Consider the following 12940-nt stretch of genomic DNA (forward strand, 5'->3'; position numbering starts at 1 on the left):
GCATGTCCACTTCTGATCAAATGTCAGCTGGCGGAGAACCCACCTTGCACAGATTTTGCTGAAGCGTAAGTGGTCGTGAATGATTGTCTCAATACTCCTGACACTGATATTCACCTTGGCAGCAATATTCCGCACTGTTACTCGCCGGTTCCCAAGAATCATTTGCTCAACACGTGCGATATTCATTGGTGTGACTGCAGTCGGGCAAATGTGTCCATGCACTTCATTTGTCATCAGCTCCCGTTCTTCGCGAAACTGTTCACACCATTTGTACACTCTTGTCAGTGACATCGTTTGTTCATCATAATGTGCTTGCAATGTTCTGAAAATCTCAGCTGGTTTAACTTTCTTCTTCACAAGAAATTTAATTACACACCGCTGCTCCACAGCCACAGACAAGCTGCTTGCCGTCATGTTCGCTGCAACTGCTGCGCATGCGTCAAATACGTCATTCTGGGCGCTAGTTAGTCGAGAAGGAATATATTACGTCACCGACAAGTTTCATCATGATCCGACTATTCATCGATTATTTACGTACGAATTATCCCGGTCAACTTTGAACTACCCTTGTAGCTAAAAGAATTGGGAGACAATTCGTGCAATAAGTATAAACCATGTAGTATCCGGGTCATTTGTTTCCTTAATAGCCTTTATATGTTTTGAGATACGGCAAATGCAGAAGCGCTTCCATTTGTAAGCAGTATTTAAATGGAAATTGGAGCACCTTAAAACATTCTAAAACCGGAAATCAAATTTCTCAGTAGAAGTAAGTGACTTTCATTTGTATGCTCTTAAAATGACACTTGAAAGCTGGTATTAAATACAGTAGTACCCATAATTTTTGCTTTTTATAGTACATTAACAAAATTGTTAATAAAATTATGTTTTATATTAGTTTGTAATATGCAGAAAATTTAATTCACAATACAACGGGAATCTTAATATAATCTCTCCATCATAAATATTCAGCCACCACGGGCGGAAAATTTGTCGCCAACTGAGAAGTTTCCATCCACTAAGGGCCTCCGCTCTCGTTCTAACTATTAGGTAGTTTGTTTAACAGTCAACTTAACACTACAAGACCAATTCACGGTGGACTGTAAGCTGATTTGCAGAGCAGTGATTATTGCGAAACAACCTACGACAAAAGTGAGGAGAGTTGTAGTGAATACAAAAATTACTTTTCCTCTTTCCTTTTGTAATTGAAAGAAACAATTCTTGATTTATTTCAAAAGATGTTCTCTATAATATAGAACAACTTTTTTTTAAAAAAAAAATCATTTTAAAAATAAATTTGTAGCTAAACAACATTTGTATTAACAAATTGAATCTGACGTTTACATCTCTGATAATCGAAAATTGTCTGTTCATAGTAAGGTTACAGCTAAATTACCAAACGTATGATAAAAGATTTATCAGGTATTCAATGTTTCTGTCTTATTATTCTGATACTTATATTATGCTGAATTTCATTTGATTTTAATATGTTATCTGGAATAAAAGGAGTTTATCAGATAACAATTATAAGGAGGTAGTCAGGTCTAAAATAATAATAATAATAATAATAATAATAATAATAATAATAATAATAATAATAATAATAATAATAATAATAATAATAATAATTGTAGCAAAATATATCATCAATATGTAGGATTGAACGTAATATATTGAATTATAAACAATTTAATAAAGAATTTTGGTTTTCAATCCGAAATATTGAACATTTTTCAGCCCGAGTAAAGACTTTTCGAAATTATTTTAATGTTCTTTGAAGAATGTTTACTGTGGAGCTTGATTCTCTTAAGAAGATACTGTTGCGATATGGGAACGTAACAAGAATTGCTTGTTCACATAGTTATATCCAGATGTGTTAAGAGGAAAACTCCCCTCCCCCAAATTCTAGCATTCTCCCCCAAAAATTTTTTGAAGATATAGGTGTAGCATGTAGTGATGGATGTGGAAGCCTTATTAACCCGGCGGCACTGGCGCCAAGTCTCACAGACAAGTGCCACTTGTCTTTGTAGCCTGTTACTAGTAACTGGCTGTTGGTTCTGATTGGGGTTCAAATTGAAAATTTTATTTTTCAATGGACGCTTCTGAATATGATTTATTACCTGTGATAACATATTGAAACTTTTGAACTTTTCACTAAATAATAATTGTAACTCTACCATATTTTCATAACTCTATTTTTCCAAAGATATACTAAAATGTAACAATTGCATTGAAATTCGCGAAAATACTTGTTTAATATGCGTAAAACAAAATAAAATTATCAACAAAAAATTAAATAAAAATTATTAGAAGTCATTACACAATATATTGCAATAATAAATATGGTTTATATGTTGTTATATCACTTCCTTCTTGCACTTTTCGTTACGTGAAAGGGTTCTAATAACTGCTAGATGAAGCAAATCGAAAAATTAAGATATTAATTTTGTACATAAATTAAGAAAACGAGAAGAGAAAAGTTCGAGACGAGATGACAAAAGCTTTCTGAGAATCGAGACGACACTAGAAAGAGTTCTTCGAAAATCGAGACGAGGCTAGAAAGAGTTTTTCGAAAATCGGGACAAGACTACGAAGAGTTTTTCGAAAATCGAGACGACTAGAAAAAGTTCTTCGAAAATCGACGAGACTAGAAGGATTTTTTCGAAAATTGAGACGAGACTAGAAAGAGTTTTTCAAAAATCGAGACGAGACTAGAAAGAATTCTTCGAAAATCGAGACGAGACTAGAAAGAGTTTTTCGAAAATCGGGACAAGACTAGAAAGTTTTTCGAAAATCGAGACAACACTAGAAAAAGTTCTTCGAAAATCGAGACGAGAATAGAGAGTTTTTCGAAAATTGAGACGACACTAGCAAGGGTTTTTCGAAAATCGAGACGAGATTAGAAAGAGTTTTTCGAAAATCGGGACAAGACTACGAAGAGTTTTTCGAAAATCGGGACAAGACTAGAAAGAGTTTTCCGAAAATCGGAACAAGACTAGAAATAGCTTTCCGAAAATCGCGACGAGACTAGAAAGAGTTTCTCAAAAATCGAGACGAGACTAGAAAGAATTCTTCGAAAATCGAGACGAGACTAGAAAGTGTTTTTTTCGAAAATCGAGACGACTAGAAAAAGTTCTTCGAAAATCGAGACGAGACTAGAAGGATTTTTTCGAAAATCGAGAGTTTTTCAAAAATCGAGACGAGAATAGAGAGTTTTTCGCTAGCAAGGGTTTTTCTAGACACTAGCAAGGGTTTTTCGAAAATCGAGACGAGATTAGAAAGAGTTTTTCAAAAATCGAGACGAGACTAGAAAGAATTCTTCGAAAATCGAGACGAGACTAGAAAGTGTTTTTTCGAAAATCGAGACGACTAGAAAAAGTTTTTCGAAAATCGCGACGAGACTAGAAAGGAATTTTCGAAAATCGAGACAAGACTAAAAAGAGTTCTTCGAAAATCGAGACGATACGAGAGTTCAATAATAATTTACGAAACGTATGATAACATTTTATTTATTGTCTCATCTCATGAGCAATACTAGTTTCTAGATTATTTTAACGCTTCGCTTTAGTTCATATGAGATATTTGTCTATTTGTCTATTATTTCTAGTTAGATTTTATCTTCGTTATTTCGAGTAAGCTTCATCCAGTCTCCTCGATTTCGGGGGAAAACTAAAGTTCAATGGGGAATACCATACTAATCAGCTTCATGGTACATCTACATCTTCAATAATTTTGGGGGTGGGGGAATTCTAGTATTTTCGGAGAGTGGGAATGTCTGGATCAAACATTGGATTTTAATGTGTATTTTTGAAATTATAAATGCCTATTTGTCTTAATATTTTCCATGTTTTTAGTGTCTGAACATCCAGTTTCTAGTCATGAGTAGGCCTATATATGACAGCCCTTTTACATCATGACAAAGGAATGAAAAGAATTGTATTCAGGTATAAAATAGGAAACGAAGAGAGAAAAATAGAAAATGATCTTGAAATTTTGTATAGTGAGTAATATCTACGAATTGAGATTGCTATTTCCGGTTTATAACACATCCATAAATTGTTTCCAAGTGCCAACTACAACTTATACAAAAATATTGTGAATCTTTCTAGTATTGATAAAATAATTTGTAACTTCAATGGCATAGTAAATTATATAAAGTTGTTAAAATAACCAAATCTGCAGATGCAAAACATTTATGCGTGTACCCATTCTGCTGATTTGTTTTATAAATTATGTTCCTCTCAGATTTTCTTTCTAATTTTTAATATTACTTTAAAAATCTAAAAATAAAAATCTTATTGGCTAGTATATTTTTGTTGTACAAGTTAAGGTCGTTTTATTTATTTCCTTTTTTTGTAATTAAAGATAAGAGTAGAAATCAAAACATTCATAGGATTATATATATATAGAGAGAGATCGACAGTATGCGAGTTCACTTTGCATTTGAACAGAACCTATCGTATATAAGAGTTTAAAAAAAGAAGTAATTTCGCGATATATGATTAAGAGTTGGTAACACTGGTCTATTTTTTTGTAAGTTTTTTTTTCCTCCTCTAACATCGATTTATATATTTTCCTCGTGCGCAGTCGCAAAACCTATAGACACATACAACTGTGCCCCCTTCATGTCTGCAACATAAGACCGTAGGAGAAGCCAAGTGTTTTCTACAGAATAGAGGCGTGTTTGTATGCTTGCGTTAGGTGTGAGCTGAATATATTTTTTTGACAGGTGCAACATAAAAGTGTTTGAACCAAGTGAGTCTATAGAAAAGTTTTGGTTTAAAGAAACAAGAGCATAATCACCATATAATACAAAGTGAATTTATATAACTGAAGAAAAACATCTGTGTGCTGATATTTGTAAGTATATTTTTCTCTCTCCTTACTGGTTTAAACCAGGTCAACAACAAAACAACTATATGTTACTGTTTTCTTTGCATAGCCCTATATAGATAAATTACTTCATATTTCCAGTAAAAGGAAACACATGTTATTACTGCACTTCTAGAAAGCACTGTGTTCTAGCGAGTAGAACAAAAATGCATTATAAGAAAATTATTAAAGCTTCTCAAATTGATTCTTAATATAAAGAACGGGTATCCATCATGTTTGTATCTATTGTTTCTTTTTCTAATTTCAACATAATAAATTCTATTATTATTATTATTATTATTATTATTATTATTATTATTATTATTATTATTATTATTATTATTATTATTATTATTATTATCGTTGTACATATCATACAATAATAATACTAATAATATATTACATTAAACCCCATTGCAAATTCACAATGTTAGATTCAAATACCCATTCAGTGCACGTATGTGCCTTCTACAGTATTTCTTAATTTACAACAGAGTGCGATAAATATAACATCTACTAATTCACTATGGATCATCATAGTTTCGTAACGTAATACTATAAAAAGTAAGTCCTAGTTCACTAATTAGGATTTTTAACATGGCCTTTTAATTAAATGTAAATCAATCATGTTGATTTCATCATGATTTATTAGAATATGTACACAATTTAGCCCAACATGGAGTAACGTAGAAACTAGTTCTCTGAAAAAAGCAAACAAATCAATAAATAGTAATACTAACAAACTAGAGAGTTTAGGTTGTTGAACTTTTCACAATGGTATATTTTGCTTGGCAGTTGTTCAAATTCCTTTAAAAGTATGAAATGACAGTGCAAATGTGCGAATTGCTGTCTTCCTTTAGTCGTACTTCGTTGCAATGAAGTTCCTATAAACTATGGATCATTTGCTATAGATAATAGTTTCGTTCGAGTATCTAAGGATCAGTACATCGAAGATCATAGAACAATAATTTTGTCTTCGGTGAGACATGGAAAATGCAGTTTTTTAAAAAATCCATTTTATTCCGATGACTTTAGTCTCTAATGATCTATCTATTCTATCTATCTATCTATTAAAATGCTACAATAGCAATTAAAAGCGCCTGAGCTCCAACTTATAACTTTGGCTTTCAAATCTTTCATTTACGGTTATGTGTGATTTCACGTTTAACAGAGACAAACATTTTAAGTATTTGTACTTTAATTAGTCTAAATTAGTTAACTATATCTTTTTTATAAAGTTTATGATATAAAATTACTGTTCAAAGCCTTTGTATTTTAATAAGCCTTCTCTAAAATCAATGCATGTGAATTATGCTTCCATTTTCCGAGTTCTTTTAAACTATGTTTATATATATGTGACCAATCCTTTCGACAATGAGATCTCGGAAACTACAGGCTCTAGAAAGATGACGTTTTCACTGATCGATTGAAAATTTTGCGTAGATTGTTCAGTTCTAATTGAATATTTAAAAAAAAAAAACATGGCCATTATTTCTTTATTACATTTTTTAGGGTACACTGGAAGCGTTGAAATATAAAAAAAAAAAATCAAACTAAAGCATCATAACCTATGCGTTATACATTCCAACACCACAATGTTGTATATTGGGGTTGTATATGTCTCAGGCGTTTGTTCCATGGCCAAATACTAGTAAAAAAAAGGAAAGGATAACAATTTCTCGAGTCTTAAGATAAATCTTTATTTTTTGAGTGTTTTGCCCAAAAAACACCATATATAACTGACATTATAATTAATTGTATATGTAATGTATTTGCTTATTAGATACTGCATGCAAGAAGAAAGAAAACACTGGTCATACATGAATTAGAAACTCCAACCGGAAGTAGGCTCAAATCTTGCAAACGGTGCGAGATATTGAGAAAAAATAATCGAAAAAATCTCCCCTTTATGATACCCCTTGCCGATTTTTTTAAAAATCAAGACGTCTTTCACTTGTGTCTGTAAAGGGACATATGTTGTGAGGAATGAGGAGATTTATGCGCATATGCGAATGATGCGCTGTGTAGAGACCGCAGGTTCAGCCAGTCATAATTTAAAATTCCATCACAAATTTTATAGACAAAAATTGAAACTTCAAATCAGAATTCGACCATCTTTTATTTTTCAGAGTCCTTTAATGTGAAGTAAGGCGTAAGATGAATCACTTTTGCACAGGTGTATACTAATAGAGGACTCCATGAACTCTAGTATCTACAGAAGTTCTACATATTGATAAAAATATTAGTTACTACATGGCTCGGAAAATTCCGGATGCTAAATCACCATGGCGACTCGATATACGAGTCTGTCGCCTTCTTTTCTTATGTTAATATTCCCAGTTTGTTCCTGCTGGGATTCTGATTTTTATGTGCTTGAATGAATTAAAAACAAATTATAATAAATTCGTTCTTAGTAAGTTCAAAATTTCTAAATCACCTTGAACCTCAAATATGTTCAATTCCAGTTACATATCCAATTCATTTATATCAGTAACAATAATTTAAGGTTAAAACATGTAGGCCTATGTACAGTGTTCGAAATGAAAAAAAAAGCAGAGGCGGTATGTTTTATTACAATTTTGACTCGACATACCGGCTATCTAAATGTTGAAATACAGTGAGGGTATGTTGCCTAAAACATTGCATTTCTATTTACATAATGACTGAAAACCATTGAAAAGCTTCTCTGTAATAACAGGAAGGGGAAATATGCAGGGACTTTGATCACCCGCCAACAACTTTCTGAATATATATATATATATATATATATATATATATATATATATATATATATATATATATATATATATATATACACCCTTATGTTGTATTATAGAGAATTATACACGAAAATACTCAAAAGCCGAATGAGGATATTAACATTTTCCTGTGGGGAAAGCTCGAGATCCCTCATTCGACTGTGGGGTAGTCCAAACCCCTGGAAGGCAAGGCCGTCGATCCTGGGGGCCGGGGGGCCCGGCCCCCCCAAAGCTCATGTAGGGCCCCCTATTGTATTTATGAATATACAATATTTGGCATAATTTGAATGCAATTTGTCTTAAAATTCTCATATATATACCTTCTGCATCTGAATGGGTTCCCCCAAATTTAAAGAGAAATCGGCGCCCTTACCGGAAGGTCTGCTCCCACAGTAGACAACCCATAAATCTGCCCATGCTCAAAACACGGCATTTATATGCATTAAGACAAGAATATCCATTCATAAGAAAGAAACAATTCCATACGGCACATCAAAATATAAATTAAGTGAACTTTGAAGACACCTCATTTTAAAAACAAAAGGTAGGAAAGAGATGATAAATGTCGATGTTGTCAATTTAGAAATTATTTCTACATAAGAAATAAAATCTTCCTACGTGCAAAGCTGTGTTATCAATTACTGTGCATAAAAATGGATTTGTTAAAGTATTTAGCGTTTACATTCCAGTGACGGTATGTTTTAATCATTGAAAAACCAGAGATGGTATGTCTTGATCACTGAAAAACCAGAGGCGGTATGGCATACCACTGCATACCGTCTCACTTCGACCACTGCCTATGTATCAATTGGATTTGTGTTACTGTGATGTCTGGTTTTCTGAACTGGCACCTAGGTTAGAAGAAAATTTTTCAAGCACAGCATTTCCGTACATTCATAACTCCTTGATAACTGCTACTGAAGTAAAATAGTTCTCTTCAATCATTAAAAATTTCGATTAATCGAATCAGTTTCTAGATTCATTTCTGTATTCAGATATTGCGCCTTACTTTTATTTTAAACTTCCTCGTATACGTATGTCGTGGTTGTATTTGCATGTGATGTCTTCTCATTTGAACTCATTATTCTGATAAATCCTGAATCATGATTATTAGAAAATGATATTTGCATTTTTTTACTTTGGAATATAAGTTCTTGGTTTTAATTTTCTCTTGCCATGAAAGAAGTGCTTTGTATATAACCAGTTCGTATAAAAGTATTTTATGTAGTTCGCCATTAAGGAGGTACTGAATACTACGTTTCTTTTTATTGTGTTCATAAGGGTTTTATTGCTCTCTTTGTATAGTTACATGTACATAACGTGTTTTGCTTCTTTTAACATTGTTCCATGTCATTGTTTTGTCTGATAATTGCTTTCTCGTCTTACGTTAGAACACTGTGTTTTGTCTTTGCAGTTGGATTTATGTTATCAAGGTTTTTTTTCCTTTTACCGTTAATTTGTTGGATCTTGGTTCTTGAATCATTCGTTTTCGGTATTCTCTTGGAGGCTGTTCCTTCTGTATCGTTAACTTTTTGTACATTCTTCTTGTACGCTGTTAATTTATAATAAGATCTTAGTTTAATTCGACTTCAATTAATATCGCTGTAATCCTTTATACAACGTCCAAGGCTCGTCTTGGGAATGTAATGGCATTACTAAATAAATAAATAAAATATGTAATATCCAGTGGCGGCTAATGTTAGTGTTGCAGCATTGCGCAATGACCAAAGTATTTCAAGAAAAAAATATTATTATCAATAGTAGTAAAGAACAGAAAAAAATTCTTTTTAATACTTGCATATATACACTTTAAATAACATTTTTTTTTTTACTTCTGTAACTGTCCGTTCCGTTAATCCGTTTTAAAAAGCGAAAAATAATCCGTCACAGAGTCTCTAATTTATATTGTGTTGCAGTGAGCATGCAACGACCAGATTCCTTCAGCGCGGGAATTGGAGCAAATGTTAAGTCTCCTTTCCCCTATCTCAGAAGTTAAAGGGACTGGTCGTTGCAGTGCTTCTGCAACACAGCACACTGTCCAGTGAACGAGAAGGTTTTTCACGCTAAATAAGATTTCTGAATTTTATTTCACTAGCAATTAACAAACGGAATTTGTTTTTATGCATTCATATTTTTAAATTACGGTACTTATACTGAAGCAAATCAATATAATGACAATTTTAAAAAAAGTGATTGCAGAATTACAAAATAAGAAAGAAAATATCTAGTAGAAGAGAAAACAAATGATAGTAGACCCGCATTTACAAGTTAATTCTTAGCTTATATTGATAATGAAGGCGAATGTAATCTACAGTAATTTGTGAATCAAATATTAATAAGTCAGCATGTAGTATCGCTCCCCCCCCCCTGTGTGGATAGTATTTTAGTATAAACATATTTCTTTTGTAAAATAAGTATATTTTATACTCTCGATAATTTCCACATAAAACTGTATGATGGGGAAGGCCACATTGAATTTGGGACTAGTTAGCAATGTTCAGGGGCCTAGCCACGAGGGGAGTCTACCGGGTCCGGACCTCCCAAAAATTTCGAAACTTGACTAACATCTGTAGACTTTCTTAACGAACTATACTTGTTTAGCAGAGAAACGATTGATGTAGGCTAAATATTTTATTTTGCGCCTCATCATGTATTTTTCTTTTCTTATAAAAATAATCGTTCTATATTTTTTGTAAAAATATAGATGACAGTAAGTAAGAATTACTTATCGTCTTTTCGGGTGCAGTACAAGATAGGTTCCATATTATGTAGACGTATTGGACCTTCCTCAAATACTTTGGACCCCTCTCAGTTAACATTTCTGGGTGTAGAACTGGCAGTGCTGTTTGTTTTGATGTTCTTTGATTTTTGGCTTCTGTTACATGCTGATCCTTCATCTGGCGGGTTTCGAGGTTTCCTTTCCAGAACATATCACATTGATAAGCATTGTTTCGCCTCATGTGGCAGTATATTGTGTTCATCGTGTATTGCGGAACAACCAAGACGGATGATTTGGAACGTAGTTTTTTCTTTTACGCACATGTGACATTCGGAATTCATATACCAGTATCTATTTTGTATTAGCTGTTTTGGTTTTTAATTATTAAGTTTAATTTTATTGTGTGTGCTTTAATTCTGTAAATAACCTACAAATTCTGAATGAATTGTATGCCATGACTTCTGCAAATAACTTACAAAAAACATTGACCAGCTTTCAATTGAGGAAAAATTTGCAATTAAGGTTTAGACAAAACAAGCAAAGAGCAAGTCAGGAGAGTGTTCGAAAAAATAAATCCAGTTTAAATTTACATGATATCTTATGGCAATAGTGTTGTTTGCACCAGATACATTTCCTCAATTTATTTTAAATTTTCCTGGGTAAACTTTAAATAAAGTGTGTTCAATGTATATTTTTTATAACACTAATCTCTACTACGAATTCTCTTCAGTCAACGCTGAATAGGAATTCGGATCACTGTCAGGGTTGCAATAATCTAGAAAAATATTTAGTGAATCTACAAAGCTTCTGAAATTAATATTAACTGTACCTGTGGCGTCAGCAAAAGAAGAAAAGTTTTTTTCCGCATGAGAAAGAATTGACACTTTCAAGGAATTGAATGTCCCAAGAAAGGTTATCACCATTGGTTATGCTTTCCATCGAAAAAGGCCTGACAATAAGAATACCAGAATTCAACTAGCATGTATTAGACAGGTTTGCTCCAATCAAAGAGAGGAGAATGAACTTACTAATTAATTAAGGTGATTAATCGGATAAAATGTTCTGCATTTTTTTATTTTTTAAAAACAGAATTTTATTTAATCTCACATATCACATAGCATTTGCTGATTAGTCAATGAGTCAACTTTATATCTTCTGTCTCTTATCGTTCGTACTGCAACACCCGACACCACAATCTATCGGCCGCCACTGGTAATATCCAGAAATTTATACTGAAACGTATCATAAGACATATAATGGGTTAAAATGCTCACAATAGTTGATATAGAATCAATATATCTTTTTGAATGCGTAACGTTGACCGTAAGCCATTTGACAAAACTTAGATGTTATTTATAACTTTTATGTACTAGGAAACTTCTTGAAAACCACGTTTCTCTGTCGATATTCGGGGCTCGATGGCTCAGTGGTCGAGCGCTTATCTTTGGTGCGTGATCTCTGGCCAAGTAAGCTTGTGGTAGACAGTCATCTCTCGCAGTACTCCCATTTCCTTCCATCCTCTCGTTCCACTAATTCTTCCATAATCATTATTCACTTGCCTTAATCATCCATCTCTCTTGTGGGGGATTAAACTGAAATAGAAAAATATTTCATTTATTTCCTTCAGTCCTCAATTCTCTCGTAGCTTTCTTATTCTTTCAAAGTATGTCTGAATATTCTTATTCATTATATATATACATATATGACAAAATATTCTTACTTAGTTATATTCCGCCTTATGCAGAGTCATTTTGACATGATTAACATGATACTAAACACCTAACTACCTGCAGGAAACATATCTTAGTCGAACGCTTTAGCATGGCGCTAATCGCGCGTCATTACGACTCTGAATAAAGCTCATTATGATAATAGTATTGGACACTTCGATGTACATTGCACCATGCATCTGATTTGCATTATTACTGTTGTAGAGACTTCCAAAATTATTTTGGGAAAATATGTTCGTGGTGCTGTAATATCTTTAGTTTGTAACATTGACTAATAAATGTGATATTGCAAGTTTTCCTTTAGTATTTGAAATATGTAATAACAGACGTAGTGCCATTTAAAAAAATATACTTTATATTGGGTTGGCAACACTGTTGATCTGGTTGTATTGCAGAGTATGTCAATGTTTCCTTGTCGATACTTGCATAATACGAGATTTCTGTGTTTTAATGTATTAGTTTAAAAGTTACAAAGACATTTCAATATAACTACAGTCTGAATATATACAATCGCATCACCATAAGTATTACATACGGTACCGGATATTTTCACACATGTTTAGCATGTCACTAACAATTAATATGTTAAGTAACAAGTTATGAATAAAACTGTTAAGTAATAATTTATAAATAAAATTATAAAAATGAAAGTATATGATATGGGAAAAATATCATTTAACATATTGCCATGTCATGGAAAATTAAAAAAAAAATACATTTTTAAAAAATAAACAAATTTTTGTTTGTTTGACCTAGAAAATTTAACATAAAATGTATATTTTACTTATCAAGTAATCCTCCGACATTGACAAAGGAATATTTAATGATAACAGATTTTTAAAATGTTAAATTTCTGTTACGAA

The 12940-nt window shown here is 32.5% G+C and overlaps 1 protein-coding gene across 2 annotated transcripts in view; it reads left to right on the forward strand.

The window, feature by feature from the left end:
- Positions 1-4630: 4630 nt before the first annotated feature.
- The window catches only part of LOC145671884 (glycerophosphocholine phosphodiesterase GPCPD1-like), a 161754-nt gene continuing 153444 nt past the window's right edge, over positions 4631-12940 (forward strand). For both annotated transcript variants that reach the window (XM_081741113.1, XM_081741121.1), the window contains exon 1: positions 4631-4857. The gene's annotated coding sequence lies outside the window, so the exon portion shown is untranslated. The remainder of the gene's footprint in view (positions 4858-12940) is intronic.

The sequence above is a fragment of the Thermobia domestica genome, chromosome 2, assembly GCF_964235325.1.
Source record: "Thermobia domestica chromosome 2, izTheDome1.hap1.1, whole genome shotgun sequence".
Classification (NCBI taxonomy): domain Eukaryota; kingdom Metazoa; phylum Arthropoda; class Insecta; order Zygentoma; family Lepismatidae; genus Thermobia; species Thermobia domestica.